This window comes from Equus caballus, chromosome 23 (genome assembly GCF_041296265.1).
Source record: "Equus caballus isolate H_3958 breed thoroughbred chromosome 23, TB-T2T, whole genome shotgun sequence".
NCBI lineage: Eukaryota > Metazoa > Chordata > Mammalia > Perissodactyla > Equidae > Equus > Equus caballus.
Window position 1 is genome coordinate 45051599 of NC_091706.1, and position 12655 is coordinate 45064253.

Sequence of the window (12655 nt, forward strand, 5' to 3'; positions counted from 1 at the left end):
AGAAAGGAATAGTTAGAAGGTGAAGAGGGAAAAGGAAGTTTGACTTTTTATACGTAACCTTTTTTTTCAGTTCAAATATTCAAACGTGTTTTAATTTTGGATCAGTTATATAATATATATGTGTACGTGAACAAAGCTTACCTAACACGTTTCCGTTATTGGCCTGGATTTCAATGTCTAGATTTTGAAAACCATAGCTGGATAAAATGGAATAAATTTTGTGTTACTTATCTAAATTTTTATAACTAATATATAGAAACATAGGTTCATAAACATAGGTTGTAAAGTATTAATGGCATTGATTATCTTTTCATATTGTCTAGTGGCTGCCTATATAATGACATAGAGCCAAACTGAAAGTCCCTTTGTATTCATCTAACATCAGTGAATATTATAGACATTGTCCATTAATTATCCTTCAATAGTATAATATCAAACTGTAAATTTCTAGTGTTTGAAATTTTGATATGATTTTCATAGAGAGTACTTCATGAATCCTTATTAAAGTGTGAAATGATACTAGGATATATTATGGAAAATAATCATCACACCATACTATAAGCTTTGATACACCCACCTTGGTTCAGAGGGGTGACTTTTACTGATGAATTATTGTCATCCATTTAGATCTTGCCTTCCTGCTTGAAGGGCATACTGACTACTGACTGTGATTGCCTTATAGAAAACTATTTGGGTAATTCTATACTTGAGGCTTTAGTGAAAAATATTCATTACTCTCCACCTTCGCTATCCTTCTTATCAGTCAAAGAAATTGGGAAAATTCTACTTTTAAATAAAAATCACATGTGGAATACTTCATGTTTTTTAAAATTTTACATTATAGTTTAGTATTCTAGCCTGGAGGAATTATAAAAACTTGGTAAAATTTACAAATTTTAACATTATTTACAGTGTTCCTAGGAACTTTTAGACCATATTGATTTTTTGAAGTTACAATAACTTCCTGTAATAAATATGTATGTTTCTCTTTCTGGAATTAAAAAAAAATGTAAAAACCCAATCTTTTTGGCTTATTTGGGTTTGGCTTAACACAATCTCCCTGTTTCCCAGAATTCCTAGTACTTGGTAGTACTATGTGAATCTTGGCAATCATGACACTTATGCCTGAACATCCCAATAGAACTAAGTGATTCCTAGCTTTACTTGTGGCAAACAAAAGTAAACGTTTAATCTTGGAGAATATTGTTGTTTTAGCTGTAAGCAGTGAAAACTTGGCAGATCTTCAAATAATTCTAAAGATATGCTTTGCCAATTTGCTTTGATATTTTGGCAGTAGGCCATCGTTTTTATCTTTGTTTTCATGTGGGCAATGTACTGGATACTATCTCTTCGCAGAATATGTTATTATTCATTTCAAGGCAACACAAAGAAAAAATAAGATGTAGTCTTGGTCCTTTATAATATGGGGTGTCAGAGGTTGTAGTCTTAATTAGAAAATGTGAGGCAATTGTTGAACCCATGATTAAGACATTTGTATATGATTTAACAGACATTTTTGGCATTCAGTGAACTGAAAGTGGCTTTGATGTCAATAAATATTTCTGGGACTGGCCCAGTGGTGTACTGGTAAAGTTTGCATGCTCTGCTTTGGTGGCCCAAGGTTTGCAGGTTCAGATCCTGGGCATGGACCTACACACCGCTCATCAAGCCATGCTGTGGCAGCATCCCACATACAAAATAGAGGAAGGCTGGCACAGATGTCAGCTCAGCAGCAATCTTCCTCAAGCAAAAAGAGGGAGATTGATGACAGATGTTAGCTCAGGGCCAATCTTCCTCACCAAAAAATAAATAAATAATATAAATATTTCCTTGCTACCTCCTGTGTATAAGACATTGAAATGACTTATATGGTTTTAAATGTATACTTACAATATATATACTTGTATGATTTGCATGGACTGGATAAGATAATGAATCAATATGTTTGGCAGAGCATGGACACCTAGAAGATAATCGGCAAGTATTAGTTGTTATCAGTCTTGTTAGTCATATTAGAATATGTTGATCTTCCATTAAACAAATTTCATTTAGCAAATTAGATTAAGTATTGTTTCAATGTTATATAGATTTGCTAAATATTTGGGAGAAATGTGTTTACATGCTTTTTTTCTCCTGTTATTTCTTAACCATCCATTGGTCTTTCTTCTTTCTTTTATTAACTCTCTAAAATTTCCAGACTCAAATCTTCATGTTTTCCATTCTTAGCTATTGGTCTCAGTGAAACTTTAGATATAGTTTAATCAAAGGCATCTAAAAATGTAATGTAATTTGACTTTTATATCCTAAGACTTCCTTTTAATTTTGAAATAACAAGGCAGTCTTGTTCACTGTTGAAAATCAATATCTCAAAGGCAGGCCAGTAACCTTCCTAATTTGAGCTCTTGATCCATGTGACAATTTAGAATGTTATACTTCTTAAAGTGAGAAGTTACATACTGGCTAATCTATGTCACTCGAAGCTGTTGTCAGGTACAAGACAGTAAAATTGTTAGGCTACCAAAGTAATTAGCCACTGTGTTAAGTCGTACTAGGCTATGGTGCCTAGAAGATTAAAAAGCATTTGTGAACAGAATTGAGTCTGCAGCTGCTCTGTAGCATCCCATGCAAAATTCAGTCACTATCTTAAAAGATTAGGATGGGGTACCTACCTCTGGGGTGAATGCTTCTGAAAAAACGTTCACATTCTCAATCCTCCGAAATTCAGGGAGCCTGATTTATCACGAGCTCTTTTGAGTGGCGGTACTTGAACTTTCCATTCCAATACTAATGATTAATGTATAAGAGTTGTGCAGTTTAATATCATTTTTTTGTCCCTGAAGCTTCTTGGATCCTGATTTCAGTAACTGATTTAACATATAAATTGGCCCAAACTTGGCAAAAATCAGGAATATTTAACGGGACACAGATGGTGCAGCAGAAAGCAATATCCAGAGATTTGGTGACTCGAGTGCTCTCTAACCCTCCACCAGCTGCTTTAGCTCAAGTGTGAATAAAGACCTTTTAAGAATCAATGAAAATGTCTTATGTTGTGCCTAAGTATTGGCCACCCAACCGAAATGACACCGAAAACAGAAACAACCATATGGTTTTAAGGGTATTAGAGAAAAAAGTAGGCTGCAGCTTGATACTTAAGATTAAGTAAAGTGTTACAGATGATTCCTTGCACATTGCATACTTCTAAGAAACATCTGATATGAAAAAATATACTCTGCCTCACTTGGCTGTCTCTTAGTTTTCTGTTTTAAATATATAAGAAAGTAAAACAGACAACAGTTGCCTAAGGCCAGAGGATAATGCAGAAGACATCCCACAGGTTCTTTTAAGAACTGAAATAAAATCACAATCAGTATATTTTTGATATACTGATACAGTGTGAACAATGAATTTTTTTCAATGGCTGGAGGGGCTCTGTATGGCTTCCTCAGCTTGCAGGAAGTGATGACTGATTACACTAAACGTGGGAACTTTGATACCTTTCATGTAGCTGAAGACCTCCAGCAGAAGTTTTCATTCTCAGTAGATAATATTAAATAAGTGGACCATATTTCTCTAAGTATACATTAAAACTCAAGCAGTTGTGCTTAATCTAGAATGTGTTTCTAGCCTAGAATGTAAAAGATATTCAACTTAAGCCAGAGTTTTATATTTTTCTATGACTTTTTATTAATCATAGGGAGTGAACATATGGAAGGAACTTGCTAAAGAAGTGGGAAATAAAAGAAGCATTATTAAAATAAGGCAAAAAAAAAGAATGGATATGAACCTAATATGTAAAGAGAATTACTTAAATATCTATGCCACACACTAATATATTCTACTAAAGGGATAATTTACTTTAAAAACTAAGTGTTTTAAATTAACTACTTGCCATCATAATTGTATATATGGTGATTTATCATAATTGTGTATTTAAAATGATTTGTCACTTGGATATTTAAGAAACAAACAATTTCATCTAAATTCTCTCAGTTCTGAATTGGATTACTCTACATATTATCTACAAGAGTAAAATATGAATATACTTTAAATGACTATTTGCTGTTCCAAATGAAATTTTATACTTTTTTAGTCGAATGCTTTATCTGAATATCATTGTGAAGCAGTAGTATGAGCCTTATCTTCAAGCAGAATAGTGTAAACTTTAGGTTAGAATAAAACTGCAGAAAATTGGAAGCAGGTAAGATGTGCTGACAAATTTGTTGTGTGTTTATTTGAGGCCTTCAAGTGAATCCTTTCCTAAGTACCTAAAAGGATTACATGATGAAATATTTTGTGCTAGAGTGGGTGAGAAAATAGAAGAGGCAAAATTGGGGAGTTCAATTTTAAATTTTTATTGGAAATTAGCCAAGTAAATCAAGGGTTATTTAGGAGCACAAAGAGCAGGGTTAATAGACTCAAGAGCCACAGGCAAGATAGGCTGTCATCTAGGATGTTGCTTCATTTGTTTGATTAAAAAATTAAAAGAATAGAGGTGGTGAAAAGAAGGCTGAGCCAGCTGCAACAGGGGAACAATTGCAATCTTTCATTCACTTTTTAAATCCAACTCTGTTATCAGATCCAAAGCACACTGGTTCAGTGGGGGCTGAGTTCCGTGAGGAAGAACATTGCAATGCCCTTGGGTCCTTTCTCAAAGGAGACCCTTGGGAAAAGAGGAATACCAGATATTTTAAGTCTGTTATATGCAGTCTCACTAGCACTGATACGGGATGTCCTGAATTGCTATCATGGCCTCCTTGTTAGAGGGAGTCTATGGGATGAGATAATACAGGGAGTTCCGGCACAAACATCTCACATTGGATACAATAGGTACACAGGCCCAGTTTTTGCTTATTTACTTTGCCTTTAGTGCATAATTAGAAGGACATATTGAGCTGGTGGAAGAGTCCTCACAGTGGTTTCCTGACCTGAGATGTACAAAGATGATGTCAGAAAAGGCCAAGTTCAAGCTCCCAGAACTGTTCCCCATCTCTCCCTGCCAAGTTAGTAAATCATAAATAATGTTTCATCGTGAGGGAAACTGTTGAAATTTTAAATGCAATCCATGACTTTAAAGGATGCAGAGGCTTGTGGTCTCCATTATAATCCTTTTATTTCACCTGTTTGTCATCCCTCCCTGAAAAAAATAAAAAGATCAAAGATGGAGCATGGCTAACTTAGTCAAGTGGTATTTCCAGCTGCTTTGCCATATATGGTATCTGCACTGGAAGAGATTTATACAAATTCTCCATTTGTACCCTCCTTCCAGATGATCAGAGTTACTTGGTTTCAATTTAATTCAATTATATCCCTTCCACCTTGGCAAAGGCAGTGATTTGTACTCACCAGCGCTGACAACTAATCCAAGTCTGGGTTTGCCTTTCTTGTCTGCAGTGTCCTTGCCAACAACCATGTCTAAAGAGCTGATAGAAAATTACATTTATTGACATAGAAGGTCACATAATATTGTCTCAGATCAAGGTGCTTATTTAATGGCAAAGGTAGTGCCATAATTGGCACATGGCTATGGATGACTATTCCTACCATATAACATCACTAGAAGCAACCAGACTAAGAGAGTGATGGAGTGGCCAATTGAAGGCTCAGCTAAATTGTCACCTCAGGGAAAAAACCTTGAGAGATTGGGACTGTGTCTCAGAATTGTAGTAAATATACTTAGTCAAGTGTAGATGTATAATGTTTTAACTTCAATAGGTATGTTTGTCGGGGGGAGGGTGGAATGAAAGTAGAATTGGCCTCCCTGTCACTCACACTGACTGTCCTCTTAAATATGTGCTTTCCATCCTTGGTACTCTAAGTTCTGATGGATTAAATGTCCTGCTTTCTAGGCAGAACCCTTCCTCCAAGGAATATGATAACGATTACACTGAACTTAAAGTAATGACTTTTTGCTGGTCACTTTGAGTATTGTAAGCTGGTATGTTAGAAAGTAGAGAAATGAGTTATAATACTGGCATGGGTAATAAATTCATATTGTTATGAGGAGCTTGGTATGGTGTTGCATAAAAGGACCTATAAGTATGCCTAGAACTCAGGTTTCACTAGGAAATCTTTTGGTGTTTTCATGCTCTGTGACACTCTTGAATGTACTTGATGGAACCACTACCTGTCAAAGATCAAGAAAAACAAAGTCTCAGACCCTTTTGGGATGAAAGTCTGGATCACTGTATCAGGTCAGCACCCTAGACTAGCTGAAGAATTGACTAGAAATGAGGGGGAACCTAGAAAGGGTTGTGGGGTAGGGAGATAACGAAGATCAGTCAACCAATGAAATCAGTTACAGACACAGGACCAGTTGTAGTAGCACACTGAAAATTCAGTCACAGAGTAGACATAATGGGGCACAAATGATCTCAACGGTAAGGGTTTTGCTGTTTCAGATGTTTATTGTGTTCTGAATCACATCTTCTCTGCTTTAGCTTTGATTTTTACTGCATCCGTGTGGAGAGTTCCATCTAGCACAACAAAAAAATAAAAATAAACAAGATAAAAGTCAATTTTACTATGAATTGTGATGCAGATATCATAAAGTATTTGAAAACTATTATAAAAATCATTCTACATTATCAGATGGAATTAATTCAAGAAATATAAGGTTAGATTAATAATAGATAATACCAAGTAAAAATATTGGGTTGTAAAATTCATAGAAAACAAATAAATACCTTCTTTAATATCTCTAAAATAATTAAGGGAAAAGATAAGAAGAAAAAGAGGGTAAAGAGAAATGAACTGAGAATTCACAGAGAAAGAAATAAAAATAGATGTTATACATATGAAAATATTTTGGGCTTCACATATATTTATATATATATAATATATATATTATTTATTACTATATTAATTACCAATTAAATTGTCAAATATTAAAATGATTAATAATAAGCTTGTCAAGATTCTGGGAAAACAGTTGTCACATACTATTGATATTTTTGTAAATTGTTGCCTCTTTTTTTTTTTTGGTGAGGAAGATTGTCCCTGAGCTACCATCTGTTGTCAATCCTCTTTTTGCTTGAGGAAGATTGTCCCTGAGCTAACATCTGTGCCAATATTCCCCCATTCTGTATGTGGGATACCACCCAGGTACACAATCAGCATGGCTTGATGAGCAGTGTGTAGGTCCATGCCTGGGATTCAAACCTATGAACTTCAGGCCACCAAAGCAGAGCACGCAAACTTAACCACTACACCACCATGCTGGCCCCAAATTGTTGCAGTTTTTGAAGGCTATTTGCAAATATGTTATAAAACAAATTCACATTACTTCTGATTAAACAGTTCCATTTGTAGGAAGATATCTTGTATAATCACAAGGTTGTAGAAGGCAGAATCAGTATGAAGGAGTGCTATGCAGAATTGCTTGCCATTGTATACAAACTAAAACATCAATGTCTACCAGTAGGATACAGCTTCAAATGAAATCTCACATCTATATGATAGAATTATTTTTAACTATTCAAATATGAGATCAAGTAATATGTCCTAACAGAGGAAAAGCTTTCCAATATATATTGTTAAGTGAAAAAGAAAGTTTCATGATAGTACAACCACACTTACACCTATGTATATGTAGACCATTTTTAGTAAAACATATTAGATACGGTTAATAGTGATTATTTCTGGAGACTGAGGAAGAAGCTTGGATGCTGGGAGGGGTCTATTTTCACTCTATAGCCTTCTGATCCATTTGAATGTTATAATTTAACCCATATTACTTTTATTATAAAATTTATTTTAATATGTATACATGTCCCAAAAAATCATACAAAAATATCATTAGAAAGGATCTCAAATAATAATTAGACTCTGTTATGCCCAGGGCAACATACGACTATGTAGAAACACCTAGAGTTCTCAGAGTGCAATTAATAGATGTGTAATAATCTGATATGAGATACAGGTTGGTGGGCCTACAAATAGGATAAAGTAATGAGGAAATGCTGACCTTGAGCAAGTCTAGCACAGAAATCACATGTCAGGGAAGGAGATTTTTATATAATCCTGGAAGTTGAGTTGGAGTTAATAGGAAACAGAAAGAGTTGTGAGAATGATTTGGCTAATACTGCTGAGTCACAGCTTTCTCATTTGGGAAGATGATTGGGTGCAATTACCTATTTATAATTTAGTTGCTAACGTTGACCGAGATGTTAAGTTCAAATATTAACCCTGTAGCTTACAAATTTTGGCTTTACCTTAAAAGACAAGTTAAGCCCTTTACAATATATGTTTACAGGCTAAAATGACCCATAAAATTAAGAAATGTATTTAAAAGTAATTAAACTATTAGGTGTGGAAGAGCATACGTTCCAGATAAATGGTTGCACGTTTGTCATTGACTTTTGCGCAGACATTTGTCCACATGAGCAGTAACAGTTTAATAAGGCAAAGCCAGGTTTCTTCACTCGGAATACTTCCTTTCTGCTTGACATAAGGCTCGGCTTCTAGGGAGTTCAGGTAGACAAGACAACCTCCAGGTTTCCTTTCTGCCCTCTGTTTCTAAAATTGTCTTGTTTCCAAGAAATATTTCATTGATCAGTAAGTCACATATAAAATAGCCTCAGGAACAGTCAATATATTTGTTTCTGTTCATATATTTCTGTTCATATATTTCATATATTTCTGTTAAGAGAGGCTAATTTTGTTAGTACATTTTCCAGTTACATTTCCATTTTTTAATTGGATTAGAAAATCACCCCACAGGCTGTTCTAAAGGGGATACTTTCAAAATCAATAATCATGTATATTGTATATGTTCCATTCTATTATTACGATTTCCTCACAATAAAGTTGAGGCACCCGTAGCTAGGGGTTTTTTTTTTTTTTCCATTTTACTATCTGAAGAATCTTTTCTGTTCACACCTTGAAGGTCAACAGTGCCAATTTATTCGCCCTGACATCAGAAATGTGAATGTAATGATTATTCACTTTTCAATTGAAAATGCATAACCGTCTACTCAAATCTACATTATTGGGTAAATCTTTTCCCCAAGATGGAAACTTCAAAGTTACATTCTACTTAGATTAACGGACAGCAGCTCACTTATTATTTAACCAGGGAGAGAGATCTCAAAGATAACAGTGCTATTTGGGATTAACAGCAAATTCAGCACAAATCGGAACACAGTCTGAAAAATATCTTTGTAAGCATTTTCTGGAAAAAAATGAAATAGAGCCAATCAGCTCTAATTAAAGGATATTAAATTAAATATTAGTTAAATTATTCTTTACTCAGAAATTTCTGATTTAGCTTGCTTTCATTCTTTTTCGGTTTTCTGAATATTGGGCCAGAACAAACTTTGGGTCAATTTATAGAGCTCTATAGTGCCTATATTTATGGATATCAAACATGAATTATCAGAAGAATTGTGTTTAATAAACAAGTAGCTGTTTTGTAATTCATATATACAGATAATCTCTGATGATTCTTCCATGATAGTTATTACATATAATCACAACATGTTCTTAAAACGTTACAGTGAGGTAGCTTTGGGTAAGACACACATTTTGATTACAAATTATATATAATTTAGTTTACAGAAAATTGTAATATTATCTTCTGAGTTTTAGAAATAGGCTCCCATTCCCAATGATTTGAAAACTAACTCTAGAGTAATATTTTGATATTTTTTGGTATTTTGATTCACTTTAGAACATGTAAAATATCCTCTATTAGGAGAGAACAATAAATTTCCGTGGTCCATCTAACATACTCTTCAACAATATTTTATGGGTCACTTGTTTCTGCTGTCATTTTGTGTGTGGCACACTTACGAATAACTTTGGGTTTAAATTAACATATGGAACCTGATAACACTGTAATGAAGTATAACTGAGGTGCTGTGATGTGTGGATAGATTTCCACATGATTATTCTTAGCTCCAAGGCTGGTATTTTCACTCTAAGGCACTTTGTCAATCCTAAGAGTATTTTTTGTAGTGTCTTTAGGGTTTTCTATACCATGTCATTGGCAAAGAGAGGTAACTTTACTTTTTCCTTTCGAAGTTGGACGCTTTTTATTGCCAAATCTCTTTGACTAAGAATTCTAGTACTGTGTCAAATGAAATTGCTGAGAGTGGGCATTCTTGCCTTGTTCCTGATTTTGGAGGGAAAGACTTTCAGTTTTTCACCATTGAGTATGATGTTAGCTCTGGGCTTTTATCATGTTGAAGTAAACTCCTTCTATAACAAGTTTCTTGAGAGTATTTATTATGAAAAGATGTTGAATTTTGTAAAATACTTTTTATGCATCTATTGAGATGATCTTATGCTATTTATCCTTCTTCCTGTTAATGTGGTGTACCACTTTAATTGATTTCTGAACCATCTTTACCTCTCAGGTATAAATCCCATTAGATCATGCTATATGATCTTCTTAAAATTCTGCTGAATTCAGTTTGCTAGTTATTTTCTTGTGTATTTTTGCATCTTTATCTGTCAGGGACTTACATTGATCTGTCAGGTTCATTACATTGAACCATCTTTACCTCTCAGGAATAAATCCCATTAGATCATGCTATATGATCTTTTTAAAATTCTGCTGAATTCAGTTTGCTAGTTATTTTCTTGTGTATTTTTGCATCTTTATCTGTCAGGGACTTGGCATCTAGTTCTCTTTTCTAGTAGTCTCTTTTGTGGCTTTGGTAGTGGGTAATGCTGGCCTCATAGAATGAGTTTGAAAGTGTTCCTTCTTCTTCAATTTGTTTGGAAGAGTTTAATAAGGATTGGTCTTAATTCTTTTTAAAATAATTACTGGAAGTCACAAATGAAACCTTCCAGTCCTGAGCTTTTCATTGTTGGGAGGTCATGATTACTGATTCAGTCTCCTTATTTCTTATTGATCTGTTAAGATTTTCTATTCATGATTCAGACTATCCATTTCTTCTAACTTATATAGTTTGTTGGTGTAAATTTTCATAGTTGCCTCATGATTTTTTAATGTCTGTGGCGGCAATTGTAAAATCTTTCATTCCTGATTTTGTTTATTGGCGTCTTCTTTCTTTTTTCTTCTTCTCTTTAATATGTAATACATCATGAATTTGTGTGTCATCCTTGTGCAGCGGCTATACTAAACTTTTCTTTATCATTCCAGTTTTAGTCTATGTGCTGATCAAGTGAGGACTCTGACGTTTTTTCTTGGTTGATCTAGCTAAAGTTTTGTCAATTTTATCTTCTCAAAAAACTCTTACTTTCATTGATCTTTTCTATTGTCATTCTAGTTCTATTTGATTTATTTCAGATCTAATCTTTATTATTTCCTTCATTTTTGTAACTTTGGACTTAATTTGTTCTTTTTGTTCTAGTTTGTTGTTTTTCCTGGAGGTGTAAAATTAGGTTATTTATGTGAGATCTTTTTTTTTAATGTAGGCATTTGTCACTATGCAATTCCTCCTTAGAATTACATATGTTACATATTCTAAGTTTTAGTATGTTGTGTTTTCTTTTTAGTTTGTCTCAAGATATTTTCTAATTTCTCTTTTGATTTTTTTCTTCCACCCATTGGTTGCTCAAGAGTGAGTTATTTAATATCCATATATTTGTGAGTTTACCAGTTTTCCTCTTGCAGTTTACTTCTAGTTTCATACCCTTGTGGTCAGAAAAGATACTTGTGATGATTTCAATCTTCTTAAATTTTTAAAGGTTTATTTTGTGAACTAGCATGTGATCTACCCTGGAGAAAGTTTGATGTGTGCATGTGAAGAATGCATATTCTACTGCTGTTGGGCAGATGTTCTGTATATGCTGGTTAGGTCCATTTGTCTATTGTGCTGTTGAGGCCTGCTATTGCCTTAATGACCTTTTTGTCTAGATGTTATATCCATTACTGAAAGATATTGAAGTCTCTTATTATTATTGTATTGTCTCTTTCTCCCTTCAGTTCTGTCAAAATGTTTTGAATATTTAGATGTTCTGATGTTGGGTGCAAATATATTTTTAATTGTTATATCTTCATGGTGAATTGACCCTTTATCATTATATAATGTCCTTCTTTGTCTCTTGTGACAGTGTTGGACTCAAAGTCTATTTTGTCTGATATAAGTAATACCAGCCCTGTTTTCTTTCGATTCCCATTTGCATGGATATCTTTTTCCATCCCTTCAATTTCAGTCCATATGTATTTTCATATCTAAAGTGAGTCTCCTTAAACTGCATATAGTTGGATCTTGGGGTTTTTTTGTTCTTTTTTTAAGCCTTTCAGGTATTCTATGTCTTTGGTTTGGGGTGTTTAATCCATTTACATTTAAAGTAATTACTGACAGGGAATTCCTTGCTATTGCCGTTTTGTTAATCATTTTCTCTTTGCCTTATCATTTTTGTTTTGTTTTGTTTTTGGTGAGGAAGATTGGCCCGAGCTAACATCTGTTGCCAATCTTCTTTTTGCTTGAAGAAAATTGTTGCTGAGCTAACATCTGTAACAATCTTCATCTATTTTGTATGTGGGACGCTGCCACAGTATGGCTTGATGAGCAGTGTGTAGGTGTGCGCTGGGCATCCAAACCCAGGAACACTGGCTCGCCAAAGCGGAGTGCACAAACTTAACCACTACACCACTGGACTGGCCCACCTTATGGTTTTTTGTCCCTCTTTTTCTCTCCTGCTATTTTCCTTGTGTTCACTGATTTTTTTCTTTGTATTGATA

General features: G+C 34.2%; 1 long non-coding RNA gene and 1 other non-coding gene across 2 annotated transcripts in view; one reads left to right on the plus strand and one right to left on the minus strand.

The window, feature by feature from the left end:
• The window catches only part of LOC138920371 (uncharacterized), a 125783-nt gene that overhangs the window by 85257 nt on the left and 27871 nt on the right, over positions 1–12655 (plus strand). The gene's annotated exons all lie outside the window — the stretch shown is intronic.
• LOC111770250 (U6 spliceosomal RNA) lies at positions 11031–11137 on the minus strand. The gene has a single exon (XR_002803411.2). It is a non-coding gene; the product is annotated as a U6 spliceosomal RNA (small nuclear RNA).